We start from the raw sequence: 21,464 nt of genomic DNA on the forward strand, positions 1-21,464 counted from the left end.
AAACAACGGCAAAAAATTATGTTGAAAATAGTTTAAAAAATAATAAAACAAAAATTCTGACGCATTCCCCCCAACCGACATTCTAAATTAAATTTAAAAAAAGAGGAATATCATTAATCAAAATTTATTGAATATTAATTATAAAGAAACACTTATTAGTATATAAACTATATTAGTATATAATTTAACGCAATAATATAAAAATCGTACCTGCCCTAGTGCTAATTGTCTGTAAACGTAGTATAACTACTTTTTAATAACTCTTTTATAAGAACACCATGGCTCAAAAATCTTCGAGTGGTTAAGAATACCGGAGGCAGTAAATCTCATCAGGCTGGCCCAGGATCATGTGAAATTTAAGGAGATGCTCGCTAACTTCCGATAGGACTGGCATGAGAAGAAGATAATAAAAAATATATACATATATCTAAATATATGAGTATCGCAACAGTGTCAGGGCCCTTACAATATTGCGCCCTATTTTTTTTCTTGGGTACATACAGGGATCTATGGACCAGTATTGGAGACGCCGTATATCTATAGCACATACGCATATCAAGATTTCAATTTTGACCGAAATGGCACATAGGACCCATCTAATTTGCCGAAATAAAAATATGCGTGGGTTTTAAAATTTAAATGAACAATACCGAGTTGTGAGATCAACAGATAAGTTGACCAGTCGACCAGTTTAAAACAAAGGGAGTACGCGATGACTGTTATTTGGCAAACAGGGACGCGGTTCGCAGAGCAGACATCTTGAGTCTTGACGAATTCTTTCAGGAGCATTATAATAATGGGGAGGGGCATAAAACGACTGAATACAATTTTATAACGAGCCAACACGAAATATCTAACGCGGCTTTTGCCGTTCAAACGGTAACGGCGCTTTTAGCGGATCGTTATGCCCGCTGACCACCATTATTAGTGTTATTTCGCCGGGGCGAATTTCGGACATTGCTCGCGAGTGTGCATTTACCTACCGACTGTTTTGGTTTAATGCTGATCAGTGTACTCGCGTTTCCAATTGCATAACCGACTTCTTACGCGTAATTACACAAGGGAATTGAAACTTGGAGTTGGCAAAAGAAAGGTAAACTAGGACTAGACGCTACAATTAGAAAACATTAGGTCGATCGATATAAATGATTTTTTTAGAAGAGAGAGCGCTAATTCGCCCCAGTATTAGGTCACTATTGACCGTATTCATACAAAAAAGAAATGAGACCCATCACCACCCACATCCAGTTGAAACTATTCCGTCACTCTGTATCCCAAGTGCTTAAGGCCTTACACGCAGTAATATGATTCATTAAGCGTCCGGCTGCGCTGAGAGCTGGTCGTCACCTCACGCCCGATTTTTTTAAAGAACATTATTGGATTTAAAAAAAAACATAATGAAAATATATTTTTAACTCATAACCTTTCAATAACCATTTTGTTTTGTAAACCAAATATTTATTTCGAAGAAAAACCTATTTTTTCGATACAAAAACGGTGGTTTGAGAACAAAATTCAATTACGTGAAATGTTACCTGAGTTTAAAGAAAATGAAGTTGCGATTTAACGTTTGTGGGGCCTTAAAAGCAATTTGATTTGTTTAATAAATTTTGCAACGACAATGAGTAGAAATTTTGATAAATTCCAAAGCTATTTCACTTTCTCTACGCTTTCGTTCGTTTAAGGAACGTTGGTTTGGGAGTCGATTTGTGTCATTAGTGCAAATAATTCATGGTATATTTACTCAACTTTTATCGATTCCCGACAAATGTTCGAAAAATACATATCGCATTTCTCACTAAAAATGTGAAACACACGCGATACCTATACTAAAAATTAGATCAGATCTAAAAAGCATGACAGCACACGTTATTTTACTGATACGTTAAAAATCAATCGTAAATCACTTTTATAGAATACACCACACGTCGGTAAAATCATTAAAAAAGAGGAACATTCCCCAATATCCATTTAAAATGGTTTCTTGAGTGTTTTTCGTAGATACTTTGTGGCACATTTGGATGTTTTTAGCCACCTTTTATAAGTAGTTTTCTCCAATCGGTTTCGACAAGAACCTTACCATCATCAGGGATAAACATGTAACGTTTATACCCAATGATGTAAAGGTTCTTGTCGAAACCGGTTGGAGAAAAGTAGATAAAAAAGTGGTTAAATACAAAGTTATAGTTTTATTTTATAACATGTAAAAAGAACCTATCGTTATTTTCAGTTTTTTTTTCTTTTCATGTATTATTAATTATTTTATTTACTTTGTGGTAAGACATATGAAATGGATTAAGGAAACACTTGTTTTTATACCACTTGAGTTAATTAATGAGTTATTATTCAGACCTGACGATGGAAGTTTAGCTTCCGAAACTAGAAGTCATTAATAAACTCAAGTGGTATAAAAACAAGCGTTTCCTTAATCATTTTATTATGAATTATATAAACTTTTTCTCTTCGAGCTTTTGAGATATTGTTTCACTTTTAACGAGAGAACGTAAAAATTCGGACTATTTATTCCAAAGCAAATTTTAATACTGTCATTAATTTTACCCATTTTGGGATAATTTACTCCGGTTCCCCGACCACTGTAATACGTCATGAGATGCGTATAAGAGAAAGAAGAAGAAACTAAGTAAATTAATCATACAACATGAAACAGAACCTGGCATGATAATAATTATTCTAGAAGCATTTTACGGGTCACGGGGCGATAGTGGTAATAACGCACCACCCACCCCACCCATCTCTCCACCCAATCCTCCCCTCCCTCTCCTATCCCTTCCTGCCCCGCAGCATCCCTCCGGGCAGGGGGGGGGGTGCCTTTTGACCTTTGCTTAAGCCACCAAGCGTAGTGCGGCGCAATAAAGCTAATTCAACATGATACCTAAAAAATATAAGTTAGCACAGTCATGTTATTACTCTCGATGTAATATATCCGGAAAATACGAGTGCTCTAAAACTAGATTACTAAGGATGACAACCGCTGCTATTAGGAGGATTTCGCTTTGCCCGAAAAAAGGCGACAGATATGGGCCTAAATGTCCCCTAGTAAAATGTAGCCAATATATATAATAAAACCCTTATCCGCACCCCAATGGTGCACAGGGCACTGCGTAATACAAACGCAGTGTTATTTTGATAGTTTACACATGAAGGAAAGGTGATCAGCCCTCCGCTTCAGGTACCAGTCCAGGGTAGTATTGAATAAACAGTACAGTGAAAAAATCACTTATATTTATTTTACCCCCCCTGGGAATCGAACCCGGGACCTCCAGAACGGTAGCCGAGCGTGCTGACCATTACACTACGGAGGCGAACTAATATACCGGGTGTATCAATATACCGGGTGTATCAAAGTCGAGTGTCAACACACCGATATTTTCTTCTTCTTCTAACCCTTCTCCGCACCCTTCTCGGCACTATATCGTATTAGTGCAATGTTATCTTGATCGTTAGTTAAATGAAGGCAAGGTGATCACTCCTGCGCTTCAGGGACGAGTCCGGGGTAATATTAAACAAATATTAGAGTGTAATATCACTAAAATTTATATTCACTCCCCCTGAGAATCGAACCCGGGACTTCCAGCACGGTAGCTAAACACGTTAATTATTACACTATTTTCCAGGTCAGATATAACAAATTATATTAATATTGTAAAAAGTATAGTTTCGGTATTTTTCACTTTTCTTCAATTAAGTACGTTCTACGTCTATTGTTAATGCTGGAACAGCTTCGTATATAAGTTAGCGCTGATTTTAATGCATCGTTAAAGGATGATCGCAATATGAGTTTTTGTAAATCTGATCTTGGTACCAATTTTTATTTTTATTCTTCAGAATATTTCAAAATTTATGTTCATCCATAATTCATCGTTACCTTGATTTTTTGCGTACCCACTTTTTAGTTAGATCCATGTAAGCAATGATTGTAGCACATAAAATGGATCTTGAATTTCTGGATTAACGGTCTAAAGTCTAAACTGTTATTTCATGTTATTAATAGTTCTATCTATTCCAACTAACGTATTTTATTATTTTAAAATAAACATTACAAAATTTCCATGTTCTCAGCTGTTTAAAAGCCTATTACACGAATAAATACAAGAATGTTATAGTCCCGAGGTGTCTAACACAAAGGGCCGCAAAAGGTATTTTGGGTACACTGGCGGGCGGCATCAAAAAACTCTAAAATCTCATTTTCATTTTCATCTAGCTTTAAGTGGATAATTTATTATCAAAGATAGTAACATGAGGTACAGTAGATCCAACTTAATGATTTTGTAAAAGAATATTATTTGTCCCTGTACAAAAAAATGATTTCAATGAAGAAATAAAATAAATCAAAAATATAACCGCGGGTATCCGCGGGCCGTAAAAAAATACCCGCTGGCCGCGAGTTTGACATGCCTGTTATAGTCGATATAACTGTTATTTTCAGCTAAAATAAATACAGATATCGATAAAACATTTCAAGCATAATAACGAGGATATCTCCATGCAAACATGACATATAATAATTATGATAATTATATTCTAGAATCGTTAGTTTTTCTACGAGTATAATATACAACTGATGGATTATCAAAGCGCAGATTTTTAAGAAAAATTTTGATTGCGTCATTATATCTATTGAAAACATAATTAAACACGTGTACACAAAAATGGTAAAAACTTCCATCCGAAAACTTAAAAAAAAATCTAAACAGATAAAGAAGACTGCAGATTTTTTTAGACATACATAGATTTAACTGATTACTTTATACACGCGTAACATTCACCATTCTACCCATGATTGACAACCACACTTTGTACTCGAATTTCGGGTGTTGTACATAATCCTATAATTGACGCTTTCTTTCACATCTGACTTCTTGGCACCATCTGTGGTTGAATTGAGTAAGTTTGTTTAATTATAAACACCTTTTATGAAACGTATCTATGAATCGTATTTATAAACGTATCTACGTATGAGAACTAGCGTATGAAAGAAGGTGTCAATTGAAACAAAAATACAACTTCCGAAATTTGAGTAGTGTGGTTGTCAATCATATGTAGAAGTGGTGAATATTGCACTGCATAAAATTATCATTTTAACCAAGCTATGACAGGTAGTAATCACTGTAAATACACAAACTTCCATAATATTCTTCATCTATGTTGAGATGTCAATATAAAACTCCTTAGTGTACAAACCCAAATTTGTGAACAAACATTTGGACACACTCACATCAAAAATGAAGAAGAACATGGAAGTCTGGGCATTTACGGGGCTGAAGAACGTCATAGGCTGGTTTAAGTGATCACTTTACACACATTTACCAATTCTACCCGTTATTGACAGCCACACTACTTATTAAAATTCTTGGAAGTTCTATATATATGAAACAATTTCGAAACATTGTTCTTGAATAACTAGAACTTCACTAGAGACATCTATTGGTGAGGATGTCAAAAAATAATATGATAAACAACTCCTATAATTGGAGATAATCCAGATTTATATTTGGACACCCTAAAAATGTTGTAAATGTCTTTTTGGACTATTTAATTGGAAACTCAATCTTGCACAATTCTCTTCCGTTTTCGTATTATGAACTTGGCTTTTATAAATTAATTGTGATGATCACTAGAAATCCAAAGGCATATACCGGAAATGATTTGTATCTCGAGATCTTTGTAATAATTATACGTATATTATGAATATTACCATAAAATTCTAGTAATATTCATAATAATACGAGTAACATACATTACATTGTCATAATAAAAATAAACTTCCTTAGTATTGTAACCGCGAAAAACCAACGGTAAAAAAAACAATTAAATTTATTTATGTACATAATTCAGGAATTCGGGATATGTATGTATTTACATTACGGGATTTTACCTGAAATGCGACGGTCGCGTGACGTCACAGCGCGGCGGCGTCCCCCGCCCCGCGTGTGCCTCCCCCGCTGCCATCTGGAAGAAACAACACACTATATTAGAGGATACAATATTCCCCGAAGGATGGAAAAGAAAACATCCCCGTGTAATTTGAATTTCATACTCTACGGGATATGAACACGAGCAATCCATTGTAAAAAATAGCAAATATACCATACATATAAAATAAAAGGAAAAAAAAGTGTATTACCAACAATCATAAATAACACGTGTAAGTCCCTGTCCAAGCACAAGAGCTCGGAGGTCTCTTTATTGGAGAAAACTGCGTTTTTAATTTTAAGATTGTAAGTAAAAATGTTGAGAAAATGAATTAAAATTATTTAAAAAAAAAACTTTTGTAACCATATTACAAAAGTTTTTTTATTTTATTTCATCAGTAAATGGTGTTAAACCTTTACAACATTTTGAGTGTGTCCAAATACTTGTTCACAAAATGTGGATTATCTCCAATTACAGGAGTTATTTTCATATTATTTTTTGACATCTCATCAAAGATGAAGAAGAATATGGAAGTTTGGGCATTTACTTAAACCAGCCGATGTCGGTCGTCAGCCCCGTAAATGCCCAGACTTCCATATTCTTCTTCATCTTTGATGAGATGTCAAAAAATAATAATGTGTTAAACCTTTAAAAACAAAAGGGTATTTTACTTTGTAAATTAAAACATTGGTAACTTCGAGCGTGGTATTGAAGGAAGAAAACATTGCCGTGTGATTTGAATTTCATACTCTACGGGCTATGAACATAAGCAATCCATTGTGAAAAATTAGCAAATATACAATATAAGAGCTAAATGATCAATTAGAATCCTTCTGAGAAACGGAATTGCAAAGTCCTTTTGTTTCATGTTAATTTGGAGACTTAAACAAAATGCAAAGCATAAAGGGGTTAATGGAAGTAGACATGCGACGCCTGATAACAGGAAGCTTTAGGCTGAAGGGTAAACGAACTTTCATAATGATACTCGTAAAGTTGGTAGAGTTTTCTTTTACAATAAAATTATTAAAATAAAGATTATTAAAAAAAATAAACACTCGTATGATACCAATTAATGAGTTTTATTTCATTACACACGACTAGTTTCGAAAACCGTTACTTAACCCCCCCCCCCATATATTTATTACCCTACCAAATTATATATACCTGAATAGTTTTTTTTGCACGTTGGTTTTACTATTCACCTGAGGATGAAAACGTCTGTAGTTTTCGAAACTAGTCGTGTATAATCAAATAAAACTCATATAAGTGTTTCATTTTTTTTAAATAATCATTGAAATAGTCATTTCACAAAGTTAATGCTGAATTAATAAATAATATAATCAAATAAAGATTTTAAGAAATAACAGTGAAACTTTAAAAATAAATGCGACAGACTCAGACTATCCAGGGTTGTAATAACTGAGTTGTGAATTAGCAGGGGTTGGGATTTTTCCATATATTTTAGGAATTTATAAAACATTTTTCATTATTTTATTAATTGAATTTTTGTGGAGATTTTCGAATTTTAAAGTGATAACATGCGAACCCTCTATTTAAAAAGCTTGTCTGATGTCGGAAGAAAGTATGGAAAGTCGAGTATGAAATACACATCGAAACACCCAGACGGGAATCGAACCCATGACGTCACTTTCGAAGTCAAGCATCCACCCAACAACGCCACGACATAAAGTTAGCATTGAAACAGTAAGGTTATTCAGAGGGACTCGTGGCAGGGGTGTTCGGTGCGTTCCTCGTGGGAAATTATAAGTTTAAGAAATTATTACGGAATTATTAACACGACCATAAAAGATTAATAAGAATTTCCGCTAAAATAACCGCTAAGAGTGACATCTATATCGATATTACAAAAGGAAACCCAGGAAAGTAGAGCAAACATGTAAAATAATTGAAATCTGAATGCAAGAATGTGTTTCGGTGTTTGGTCATCTCCGAGAAGACTGTGTAATGGTTACATAGATAAACAATTAATAAAAACAAATAAAAATTACTAAGTTTAAATAATCACTACAGTACAGTGTATAAACAAGGCTATCTACCATCTACACTACATGTCGTTTTGTATGCCGGGCATTCAAAAGCTTTGAAAAGCGAAATGGAGCAATTCGGAGCGTTACGCGTTGCGCGTTGAGCAGAATGGGAGACATTTTATTAACGGATGAAGGAGATACCGATCGAAACACTAAGTTCAGCAATACGCGTCACACGCCGTTTAAGAATTGAAATATGTGTCTATTTCGGAATAAACGTGACCCATCTCGTACGAGCAAGGCGCAGGGTATAATGTTACAAGTACGGGACATTTTCCAGAAAAGGGATACTTTTGGTATTTAATAAACTCAAAAAGGTATTCTACTCGGCGGGGTTACCGTAAATTCCTATCTCCCGAAGGCTTTGTACAGAAATGCGTTAAATACTTCAATCTAGTCATGGCAAGCTTTGCTTATACCGTGCCGTATATAACATAGTTGCCAAATCAAGAAATACCTTGAATTTACTACAAAAAAAGCTTTTTGATCTTCAAAGGGTGCTTTTTTGATAGTTGGCGATCATTTATCAACAGAAAAGTGACCGAGTATCGTAGCCTCCCGTTGGTAGGTAAACACCCTGAAAAGATCCATTAGAGTACGTGATATACGGACACGAACCGCACTTGCGAAAGACTCTTCAGACGACGAGTAGCTACTACAGCAGTTACCAGACAGTTTGCCGGACATACGTAACTTTATGTTCGGGAGTGGAGGTAGGGAGAAGGGTGTACGTAAAACGGGTACTCGTGTACTCGTATAAGAGGCGGGTGGAAACCACAATAAAGGTACGCTTAGGAAAAACACTCGGAAAGGGTAATCCCGGCAGAGGGGAGATTCGGATAAATAAAATAAATATCAACCGACACGAGTCGGTACCTTTAAAAATATGAATACAATACACGAGATCCTGACTTGCGACCGTTATCATACGACTTCCGATAATACGCCCTTTGTATGAAAACATTCAAATTATTGCATTTCTTCAGGAAAATATACACTATTTATTTATTTATTTAAACATATTACATACATAAGTCACATATATAATATTCCCGATGAGTAATTTCCATTACTCATTTTGGAACATGGGATTAAGGTTAACTAGACTGAAAAACGGATAAAAAAGTAACAAACAAGAAAACACAGGGCAAAATGGAAAATATAAAGTAATAAAAGGTGCAGTAAATAGGCATATAAAAAAATAAGGTAAGGAGCATGTTTAAAGGAAAAAAAGAGAAAATATAACTAATCACTAACACAAATATCTTTCCATAGAGTATTTTTTCAGTTCATTCATTTTGGATCTCTGGCTAGGTTCGATATTATATTTTTTTGGCAGCTGAATACGCTATGTTAAGATGTGTCGCGTAGTCATCTACAGTGCTAAGTGAGCTGCCGTCCGAATATGCTGATCTAAATGTAACAACTGTCTAATAACGCGAAAGACTGATACAATTTTATAACATAAATACAATATTCAGAGACTGAAATGGGTCGGATGACAGGGTTTGCGAATAAAAAAGATTTTGCGTCGGTTATTAATAGATAAAGCTGCGGACGTTGCGCGTCCTAACAAAAGAAAATGAAAGCATGTCTGAAAATGGACTAATGAAAATGGAGGCATCATTATTCTTTCAATGCAAACAAAGCCGTTTAAGGGCGGAATGTACTCACCGCGGGCACCCCCCGAGAAACGGCGGTGGGGGAGTTTCCGTAGCGGGAAACGTGCCCTATCCGGGCACCATCAATTACTATGTAGAGTAGACGGGCACTTAGTAGCAAAGTGCGTTTTGGACGAAGGCTCATAAATATCACTCGAAATCTAATACGACTAGTCTTACAAAAAGCCAAATAATAAAACCAAATTTGTTTTACAAACGTATCGACAAGCATTTTAATAATAGAGGGAAATTTCGAACGAATATAAAGTATGATTTTGATAGAGAGGAAAATCATCCTTTAGTCCAGTGTTCCGCAAAGTGCCGCGGCACACTGGTGTACCGTGGTGATTATTTGGTGTGCCACGGAAAAAAGTCTACTTTTTTGAAGATAACATCCTTATAAACAATTACTCAAAATTTGATCACCTGCACCCAGTTAAACAGGCTCACATTTCGCATTAAACATAATATGTTTTCGGTTTATAATAATTTTTATAAAAAATCATTATTAAATAGCCTTTGTTTTTTCTTTGGTGAAACTCAAAAATTTCTTGATTTGGCAGGTGTACCTACCTTGAAAAGAAAAAGTTTGCGGAACACTGCTTTAGTCGATGGAAGCAGATAGGTAAGAAAATATTTACCTAATTATCGCCTGGAGTCGATTTCCGACTAGGTACTTCTGCGGTTCGAGTGTAGAGTGATCAACTTTATCCGGGCTAACTTTACACGAGGGAGTAAAATCGTAATAAGCGGAATTTACGATTTTACATCTCACTGATTACTGAGATATCGTAATTTCCTGACTCACTGATATGGGAGTTAATTGAAATTATTTATTCAGATGTGAACTCCATATTGAATTAGGAAGTTGATAAAGATTAACGAAAGACGGAATCTAGGTCTAATTAATTGATTTATTCCCGAAATTGGTAATTGAAATGTACAGTGAAATAGTGCGAACATTATTTCCAGTTGGTAATTGTATAAGCTGTATTATGCGAGTGAATTAGTTATGTTCACACAATTTACCAACTGAGATTTACAAGCATTAGCGACAAGGGTATGGATCCTATATGCCTGATACGTGCGGGGGAAGAGGGTGTCATCCGTGTAGCACAATTTTCATCTTGACTTGACCGCACGAAAGGCAGATATGAGAAGAGAAAAAAGATTTAAACACTGCTGTTGTATTTATAACAATACACTGAATAGGAAATGACCGCACGAAGGGTAGATATTAGAAGAGAAAAAGATTTAAACACTGCTGCTGTTCTACTGATAGCAATACACTAAATACGTCTATTATTTATATATTTGGCGTTACATTTGTAGAACTCCATTTTAATTTATTTGGTTGGTTGGAAGATATTGCTTTTTAGCAAAAAGCCCGTCAATGTACCTACTTATTTATTTTCTGTACATGAAGTTTAAATATAGAAATAAATGTTAAATCAAACACAGAATTTTGAGTCTACTCAGTTGTATTTTGTTGTTAAAAAACACATAACAAATAAATTTGTGACAATTATTTCGCCTAGTTATGGCATTTTAAAACGAAGTGAAGATTAAATGGACTGACGGTCCTTTAGAACTTAAGTAATAAGTATAACAGTATTTAATAGAATTTTAAAAATCAGTGTTTAATACATAAAAAACAGGTCTATTATTGTTTTTTTAAAACCTACAATACGTATTTTCTTTAATCAAAATAACTAATTGTATTAGTTATTTTTATATCACGCTTTGCCGTGGCTCACTCTTGTAAAAATGTATTTAATGGTAAAAAAAATAGAAAGCACACATTTCTTAATGCTTGTGAAACAATGAAAATATTAAAAATCTATAAAATAACAGGGCAGTGACAACAGCTGTCTAAAAGCACGCTGTCTGTCATGAGCAATGTTTTGTTTTACGTGTTACTGTTACGTTCAACTGATGTTACTGTCATTGCGGTCAAAAAACCTATTTAAAAAACATTTTTTACCTGTCACACGTGTAAACTAAAATACGCGCACATTTGAATGCAACGTTGTGTGAAAAATTTTAAGCAATATGTGAAAAATTTTAGTAGATTTAATAATTTAAAAAAAACGAACGATTACGTTTTTATTTATTTAGATTTATGCGTTTATGTATGTGATAAGTAGGCCCATTTTGTATATTTTATTCATTAATCCTTAAAAACCAATTAAGCGCGCACCAAATTAAATTGCCATTTTTTCGATACTATACTATTATAACCACAACTGGAAAATGGTCAGGTCAGGAGTCGGAATAATTGGTGTGTATGTATTAGGAGATGTGAATGTGGAAGAAGCGAAGATTGTTTGCAGAGACAGATTGTTATCAACAACTACATTATGATTTCAATGTTTCACTATTTATAGGAGAGAAGCTTCCCCGTCCACAGGAGACCTAATAAAATCACTCGTAAACGAGTGGAGGCTGATAATTGTTTTTTTTTTACACATAATTTTTTTCATATTATTTTTTGACATCTCAGCAAAGATGAAGAAGAATACGGAAGTCATGGAATTTTCATCTCACCAATAGATGTCTCTAGTGAAGTTCTAGTGATTCAAGAATAATGTTTCGAAATTGGTTCTTAATATAGAACTTCCAAGAATTTGAGTAGTGTGGTTGTCAATAATAAGTAGAATTGGCGAATGTTACACGTGTGTAAAGTGATCACTTGAACCAGCCTATGACGGTCGTCAGCCCCGTAAATGCCCAGACTTCCGTATTTTTCTTCATCTTTGATGAGATGTCAAAAAATAATATGAAAATAACTCCTGTAATTGGAGATGATCCAGATTTTGTGAACAAGTATTTGGACACACTCAAAATGTTGTACCTATATTTTTTTTAATAAATCACTATATATTATAATGTTGCAGGGTTATGATAGTGAGATCAATCACATTATAGGTTGCATAAATGTTCTCAATTTAACTAATAAACGTCATTTAATTTAAGGTTGAATTCGTGTTGTTGTATGAAGGAAATAAGATGAAAATTAAAATTAAAAGGCACACAACTGTAAAGACATGCCATACAAACGTAGCGCGACACGTAACGCAATGTGTAATGCACAATAATCGTATGTAGATCTAATCCAGTTGTTTACACATGTGACAGGTGATATGCGTAACAGTAAAATCGGCGAAGCGTCACTTATAGCGGAGTAACGTGATATGCCAAACGTGATATTACGTAATAAATGCCAATAAATAACGACAATCCATCCGACTGTGAGCGGTGACAGGGCAATAATTCTCGAACACGAAAACACACTCGGCGAAGGAAATTTAGATATTTTCAAGAATTTCGCAAACGGCAAGCTTGCTGCTCTCGAGTGCGAAATAACTTTTCATTTTACGATAAGAAGTAGACATTTATGTGCGATCAATTTGAAACCATTTTACTATACATAAAATAACAGAGTAAAACGGTACTGATCCGAAGTCTGTATGATACAGGGTGGCACAAAATTAATCACCCTATGTTATAAATTTTGCAAATGGCGTCGTACGTCAATCATATTTGACAAATTTGAATAAGACAGCTGCAGTATACCAACTGATTTATGTTGGCGTAAATTAATAATTTTTGTTTTTAAAGTCAAGGGATCTTGCATCCCTTATGTCACCGTGACCATATTAGGCCTATTGTGACCTCCCTCTCTATTACAGCTCACTCCCAAGACCTACGTGGGTCATGTAACTCACGACCTGTCTTGGTGGTAGGAGCTTCACCTTCTCGGAGTCCAGTAGAGGTCCTCCAAGGATGTGACTTCGTTTGCGAGCGAGTGCGTCACAATTATAGAGAATGTGGATTGGCGTTTCGTTATCATACAATTTTGTTTTTAAATAACTTTTTTACTAAATAAAAAAAAAAAGATTTTTAGTGATGGAATTCTTCATTTGGACCGTTAATTCTTTCTGTTAAGTGGAAAAGACGATATCCGTCAAGTGGCTGCAGCCGGTGTTGATACACGTTTGTGGCCGTTTTATCAATTTGTTTATATACTGCAGCTGTCTAGTTCACAAATATCAAATACGATTGACGTACGACCCCAAAATTATAACATCTTCCGATAGGGTAACTAATTTTGTGCCAACCTATATAGAGATGACTTATTAAGTACCTATAGATTTTTAGATTATCAATTGATTGCGCTTGTTTTTCCTAGAGAGTCAGTAACGTTTTAGTTTATATATTCGTTTAAATATATACATAGTCCGCCTCCGTAGTGTAATGGTCAGCACGCTCGGCTACCGTTCTGGAGGTCCCGGGTTCGATTCCCAGGGGGGTCAAATAAATATTAGTGATTTTTTCACTGTAATATTTATTCAATATTACCCTGGACTGGTACCTGAAGCGGAGGGCTGATCATCTTTCCTTCATGTGTAAACGATCAAGATAACACTGGGTTTATATGACGCAGTGTCCTATGCACCATTGGGGTGCGGATAAGGGTTTTATTTATTATTTTATATATATATTGCTACCCATTAATATATTGTCGTTTTTGTAAGAAGTTTTCTTTAATTCAATATTTTTTCTTGTATTTGTAGTGCACTTTTGCGCGAACTATATAATACCTTTAAAAAAGCTACATTGTTTTTGTAATTTTCTAATTTTTTAGAATGCAAACTAAGATGTATGATGCAAGTTTCAAAAAAAAAAAAAAAAAATATATATATATATATATATATATATATATTTTTTGACATTTCATCAAAGATGAAGAAGAATATGGAAGTCTGGGCATTAACGGGGCTTACGACCGTCATAGGCTGGTTTGAGTGATCACTTTACACACGTGTAACATTCACCAATTCTACCCATTATTGACAACCACACTACTCAAATTCTTCGAAGTTCTATATATATGAACCAATTTAGAAACTTTGTTCTTGAATCACTAGAACTTCACTAGAGACATCTATTGGTGAGATGTAAAGAAGCTTTTTTATTAAGCAGAAACTCTTATATTAGTATGTGAGATCCGAATCCCGGATTATAATCACAATAATTATAAGCTTAATAATAAAAATGAAAATGGTATTTTCTGGCGTTTCTCATGTGTGTGATTATAATCCGGGATTCGGATCTCACATACTAATATAAGAGTTTCTGCTTAATAAAAAAGCTTCTTTACATCTCACCAATAGATGTCTCTAGTGAAGTTCTAGTGATTCAAGAACAAAGTTTCTAAATTGGTTCATATATATAGAACTTCGAAGAATTTGAGTAGTGTGGTTGTCAATAATGGGTAGAATTGGTGAATGTTACACGTGTGTAAAGTGATCACTCAAACCAGCCTATGACGGTCGTAAGCCCCGTAAATGCCCAGACTTCCATATTCTTCTTCATCTTTGATGAAATGTCAAAAAATAATATGAAAATAACTCCTGTAATTGGAGATAATCCAGATTTTGTGAACAAGTATTTGGACACACTCAAAATGTTGTAAATATATATATATATATATATATATATATATATATATATATATATATATATATATATATATATATATATATATATATATATATATATGTGTGTAATTGTATACATATATAATTTATTGCTTGTAATTATATCATAGATAATTAATTAAAATATGGAATCAAATTTGCAATTAACGTTCATTCTTACTTTACGGTTGATATTAATTATAATTGAATGCGCACCACATTATCTTTACCAACACAAGATATGATAATTCCATTATTCCATTTGAAGTGGCGTCGATCACATCAACCAAACCGCAATAACATTTCATGTAAAGTAATATTGCGGTTTCCATACATGAGGGGAAAACTGAGCATACGCTTTATTTAATGACTCGATTGAAAAAGAACATGGGCTTAGATAAAAAACAGATCGATTCGACATTCATTAAAATGGCGGATTATCGTTATTGTGGCATCAACCGGAACGACTTAATTGTATGTGAACATTGAACTTGGATAATAAGAGTTCAAGGCGGTTTAAAGGAGTCCACATTCACAGTGTTTCGAGACAAATTCGAGGGTTCGTTCAACCCCTGACGGCGAAATAAAAACACGACTTTTTTAGTGTGGTAAATATTAATGTGTAGAAAATTGGAAAACAAAAAGACTTTTTCTGCGTTATATGATTTGAATACGGGCGAATTACGTTGATGGAACAGAAGTATCACGAATCATAAAATTAGAAAAAAGTATCTAAATTTCTGCTACAATTTTGCAAATTTACAATAGCAAAAAGAATGAGAAAATATTTCAATAAGATTTTGAGTAATTGCCACAATTAGAGGGACATTGATTTCATCGGTCTTATATCAAAAGGACCCAAAATTAAAACCTGCAGTTATCAATTAAAAGCAGTCATCAAGTGATGTCATGAATTCATTTTATTCTGTATTGATTTTCTTCCCTCATCTGATTAAGGAGGGATATTCGATAGCCCACAGCATAATTTTCTTTAAACCCAGGTAACATTTAAGGGAATTATTTTTTCTTCTTAAAACACCGTTTTTGTATTGAAAATTTAAGTTTTTTTTTCAAAATAAATATATGGTTATGAAAAGAAAAGAGTTATTGAAAGGTAAGGAGTTAAAAAAATATGATAAAAATATTTTTTACAATATGTATTCTAAAAAAAAATCCAATATACAATTTAAAAAAATCAAATTCCAATACATATTCTAAAAATAATGTGCGCGGACATATTCTAAAAAAAATCTGGTTTCTCGCGCAGCTTGTGGCTGACTAAATCGTGTGTTTGCGAGTACCCCCTAAAATCAGATAATTTACGCGTCCCTAGTTCGAACAGAGGTATCTCAAAGGTGATAGTGTAGTGGGGTGGGTAGTCTCGTCGTAATCCCGTGCGTACTGCTCGGGTTCTGCGAAACGGCGTACACGCGACACCTTGACTTGGTAATCGCATTACCAGGTTATGCCTACTCCCAGGACATTCATTCTCACACACTACACACTACGCACTACACACCAGCTTTCCAGGGTGAAGTTCGTTACATCATTCCATATAACATCAGACAGCGGTAAACGGAAACATAATAAATACGCAAGTAATTTCGCTGCCCAAGTATCTCAATTCGCGTAGAGTATCTTAGTTCGCGTTAACGCAATCTTGCGGCATAACGTTAACATTGATTTTGTCCGAAAGATAGACGACTTTTTTCATTACATACACAAATGCTGAGAAAAATGTGTATTTTGGGTAGTATTCCACTAAGGGTGGAGACTGACCGGAGCATTTCGTCGTAACATCGCTCGCGGCGAGCATCAGCGAGCATCCGAAACTATGGATGGAGCGCTCAGCTCGGTGTATTGACTGCCTGAATGCTCGCATCGTAACGTGTTACGTTACGACGAAATGCTCCGGTCAGTATCCACCTTAAGATAATAAATATAATTGATTTTTTACAACATTTTGAGTGTTTCCAAATACTTGTTCACAAAATCTGGATTATCTCCAATTATAGGAGTTATTTTGATATTATTTTTTGACATCTCATCAAAGATGAAGAAAAATATGGAAGTCCGTTTTTTTTTCAAAGGATTTTTTTTATGCATTCCTTACTGGGAAATCTCGCCCTAGGGAACACATTTTACAAAACCATTATTTAATATTTTTTATTTGACAGTTTAAGTCATACTTTTATATTTAAATAAGTATATGGTTTTTCCCGACATCCAGAATCCTGAAATGGTGATTCCGGGACGAAAAAAGAGGAGTAGGTCGACCTCCAAAAATATGGTCTGATGACATAATTCCTGTTGCCAGCGAAAAACTGGACGAGAGCGGCCCAAGAAAGAGAAGCAAAGAAAAATATGTAAGAGGCCTATATCTACCAGTGGAGAGATGGCCAAAGAAGAAGAAGAAAAGAACTGCAGCGTTATCTTGATGTTTAATAGCATGAAGGCGTCTCACGCTTCAGGTGCGAGTCATGGGTATGAGTAATTTTTATTTTTTGTTTTTCAATAACTCGTTAAGCACCTAGTTCAAAAGGCTTGTCTGCAGGTAGGTAGGATAGTAAGGAAAGGAAAGGTAAATGTGAAAAAAACATCACAAACATCCAGAACAATTGAAAATAAATCTTTATTGAATTCATTTTGCACTTGGCGGAAATCGAACCCACGACGGCAGTTTCGCAGTCGAAGGTCTACCCAACTACGCCACGACGCCTCTCTGAATTAACACTATTGTCGTAAGTAAATTTATTATTTTTATATGGATTCAACTGGGATTTTCAGCATGATACAGATAGAAAGATACATAGAAAGTTTATAGAGTTATAAATAAATATCTCCATCCGATTTTTAATACTATGCATTTGATTTTCAATTAATGAACTACAGTATGACGGACAGTAATTGGAAGGCAATTATCTTTTATAGAATAATATGTAAGGAAAATTATGCAAAGTTTTAATCGAATAAGCAATCAAATAATTTATTTACGAAGTAAACCGGTCGGTTTTTTTCAATTTGTACGTACTCGTCGGATTTCTAACGGCAAGCGATTAGTGCATAATGTATTCACTAAACAAGATCAGAAGTGCAAGGCATTCTCGGCGGACTGATGCGACACATTTCGCTCTGTGTGGAGTGTGGTGACGGTGAAAGTGGCCTTGCCATTCGTGATTCTTATAGCAACCTGCCCATTGATGTACTGATACCATATGGGAACTTACTCATTCATCTAACATCTAATGTAACTTATTTATTTATTCATTTAAACATATTACATACATAAACCACATATATAATATTCCCGATGAGTAATTTCCATTGCTCATTTTGGGACATTGGATTAAGGGGATATTCGCAAGGATATTTCTTATACAGAATACATTCCACCGGAAAGGTAACATGTCTGCTCAAGCCTTCGATTTTTCATAGAATATATATTGGATTTTTTTTTGTTTTTTACGAGATATTTAGAGAAAATATTTTTATATATTTTTTAACTACTTACCTTTCAATAACTTTCTTTTCAAAACCATATAATTATTTCGAAAAAAAAAACATATTTTTTCAATGCAATAACGGTTACTAGAAAAAATCGATTACTTTAAATTACGGATTAAGAGAAAATTAAGTTGCGACTTAAGGAATACTGGGCCTTAAGGTTAACAAGACTGAAAAACAGATAAGTAAGAAAGTAACAAACAAGAAAACACAGGGGAAAATGTAAAATATTAAGCAATAAAGGGTACAGTAAATAGGCATATAAAAAGCATAAGGTAAGAAGCATGATTAAAGGAAAAATATAACTAAACACCAACACACATCGCTCACTCCTTTAACAACGTCATATATCAAAAATCGTCAATTTTCAGTTGTGCATGTTTTCGGAATGCCCAGAAAAAGTACTATATCCCAGCAAAAGAGGAATATTTTAAACTAAATATTTACCCGCTACAGGGCAGAAAGTGTTATTTTTGCATTTTAAAGAAAAGGTATTGTTTAATTATTTTTTAAATATACTAAATCTTTTTCAAATAGAGAAAAAACATTCAGGTTTTACCTAAAAAGATCTGTTGCACAGTAAAAAGTTCAATAATATATTGATATTTATTTTTAATACATTTCATTATGTTTTTAAACTTTGAAAACGATCTCCTGAAAAATCAAGTTTTTTTGTTATACATATATGACGTTATTGAAAGGACCTTTCCATAAAGCGCCGATAAACATTAAACGTATGAAGTTGTTAGAGATATTCAAACCATTATTTTGTTGTAAGTCATTTCGCCATGTAAGATATTTTCCAGTAAATGAATTATTTTTTTCTAAAAGGTTACGTGTCTTTTTTATTATTCCCGGGATACACAGTTTTGTAGGTCAATTTCGGGCAGTAGTCCAAAACTTTTCACTAATTGAATTTTGGACTTGAGAGAGAAATGAACACTTAGAGACTTATTTTAGAACATGGCGAATTTGAGATGACCTTTCCGAAATGTGAAATTCAATTTATCATAAAGTTAATCCGGTATCCGTCGGGATAAAATAAATATATCACGCCCTTAAATATCAAAGTAAGACAGACAATTTAGTAATATACGGTTGGTAATATATCTACAGGTAAAGGTGTGTGAGCATCAATATCTTCTTATTTTTTGACATCTCAACATATGTGAAGAAGAATATGGGAATTTTTGGGTCTTACGACCGTCATAAGCTGATTTAAGAAATCACTTTACAAACGTGCAACATTCACCAATTCTACCCATGATTGACGACCACATTACTCACATTCTTGGAAGTTCTACATATATTATATATATGATCCAATTTTGAAACATTGTACAACAATCACTAGAATTTTCACTAGTGACATCTTATTGGTGAGACGAAGAATTTTCACTAGTGACCAATAGATGTCAGTAGTGAAAATTTTAGTAATTCTCGTACAATGTTTCAAAATTGGATCATATATATAGAGCTTCCAAGAATATGAGTAGTGTGGTTGTGAATCATGGGTAAAATTGGTGAATGTTACATGTGTGTAAAGTAATCACTTAAACCATCCTATGACAGTCGTAAGCCCCGTAAATTCTCAGACTTCCGTATTCTTTTTTTAAGTAATGTATTACATAGTAAATACCACTTTTTCTTAAAATCTACTGTTTTATATTCTTCTTCATCAATGTAGAGATATCAAAAAATAATACGATAAATAATTCCTATAATTGGAGATAATCCAGATTTATAAGTATTTGTACCCACTTAAAATGTTGTCAATATCCTCAGCGGAGGCACAAACTGTCTGACAAACTGAACCCTAAGCTTTTAGAGGAAAGAATTTCCGCAGAATAAATTTCAGAATTCCTTGATAAATAACGTACGGGCGCCTAAATTCCGCGAGTGAGTTGGCGCGTTTGCGCACCCATATTTCCCGTCCGTGTGTATTCACTGTCTAAAAGTTGAATGATCTTTCGTTTCTAAAACGGTGAAAAATAAATTACGCCAAAAAACTTTCGGATATTATTTACAAGGTAATGAAGGAAAAATCGGTAAAAGCGCGGTGCGGAAGGCGAGAGGTCAAACCCGGTTTTGAATAAACAATAAGTTCGTCAAATATTAATCGTACGAAACCGTACAAAATACGGGTCGGCTACTGAAAAACATATGGTATTGCACATCGTCGCTCTTCTGACTGTCGTAACTGTATTTTTGCAGAATTCCAATTTGAAAAAGTTTTATTGAGATTTTCTAAGCGTTCCGTTTACGAAGTATAGAATATTTGTTATTAAAAATAAAAATGGAATAAATCCAAGGTAAATCTTTTTACTTTTAAATATCACAGGTATTTCAAAATGAGATGAAACAGCTATCGTTCATATACGAAAGAAAATATGAAAGTCTGACCATCTCAGGGCTTACGACCTGGCATTTAGCTGGCATATCGTGGCGTGATCACTTTATACACTTGTTCACCATTCTGCCCATTATTGAAAATCCATATTGCATTAATTTTTGAAAAGTGTAAAAATGTAATGCTGGTGGATTCCTTTCACATGCTAGTTCTTACTCTATAGATTTGGATAGTGGCGCCATCAGTTGACAAATTTGTGAAGTACATATAGCTTATTCTAATTGTTAATTTTTTACCCTGTATCGACAAATAGACATTTTTAATTATTTCTTAAATTGTCCACTCCCGAGTGCATAGTTTACATTAAAGATAAAATTGACGGTATTAAAATCGAACACAAAAAACTCTCCTGTATAATTTGTGAAAATGCAGATACGATACGAAGTCCGAGGAGCGTCGATATTATGGATTTAGTATTTTAGTT

The 21,464-nt window shown here is 34.1% G+C and overlaps 1 protein-coding gene across 4 annotated transcripts in view; it reads right to left on the reverse strand.

Moving 5' to 3' along the window:
• Spn (protein phosphatase 1 regulatory subunit spinophilin) overlaps positions 1 to 21,464 on the reverse strand; it is a 141,198-nt gene that overhangs the window by 78,369 nt on the left and 41,365 nt on the right. For all 4 annotated transcript variants that reach the window (XM_088275399.1, XM_088275414.1, XM_088275408.1 and 1 more), the window contains exon 2: positions 5,897 to 5,970. The gene's annotated coding sequence lies outside the window, so the exon portion shown is untranslated. The remainder of the gene's footprint in view (positions 1 to 5,896; positions 5,971 to 21,464) is intronic.

This window comes from Brachycentrus maculatus, unplaced genomic scaffold (genome assembly GCF_059751285.1).
Source record: "Brachycentrus maculatus isolate JH-2025_06_01 unplaced genomic scaffold, ASM5975128v1 h1tg000036l, whole genome shotgun sequence".
Taxonomy (NCBI): Eukaryota; Metazoa; Arthropoda; class Insecta; order Trichoptera; family Brachycentridae; genus Brachycentrus; species Brachycentrus maculatus.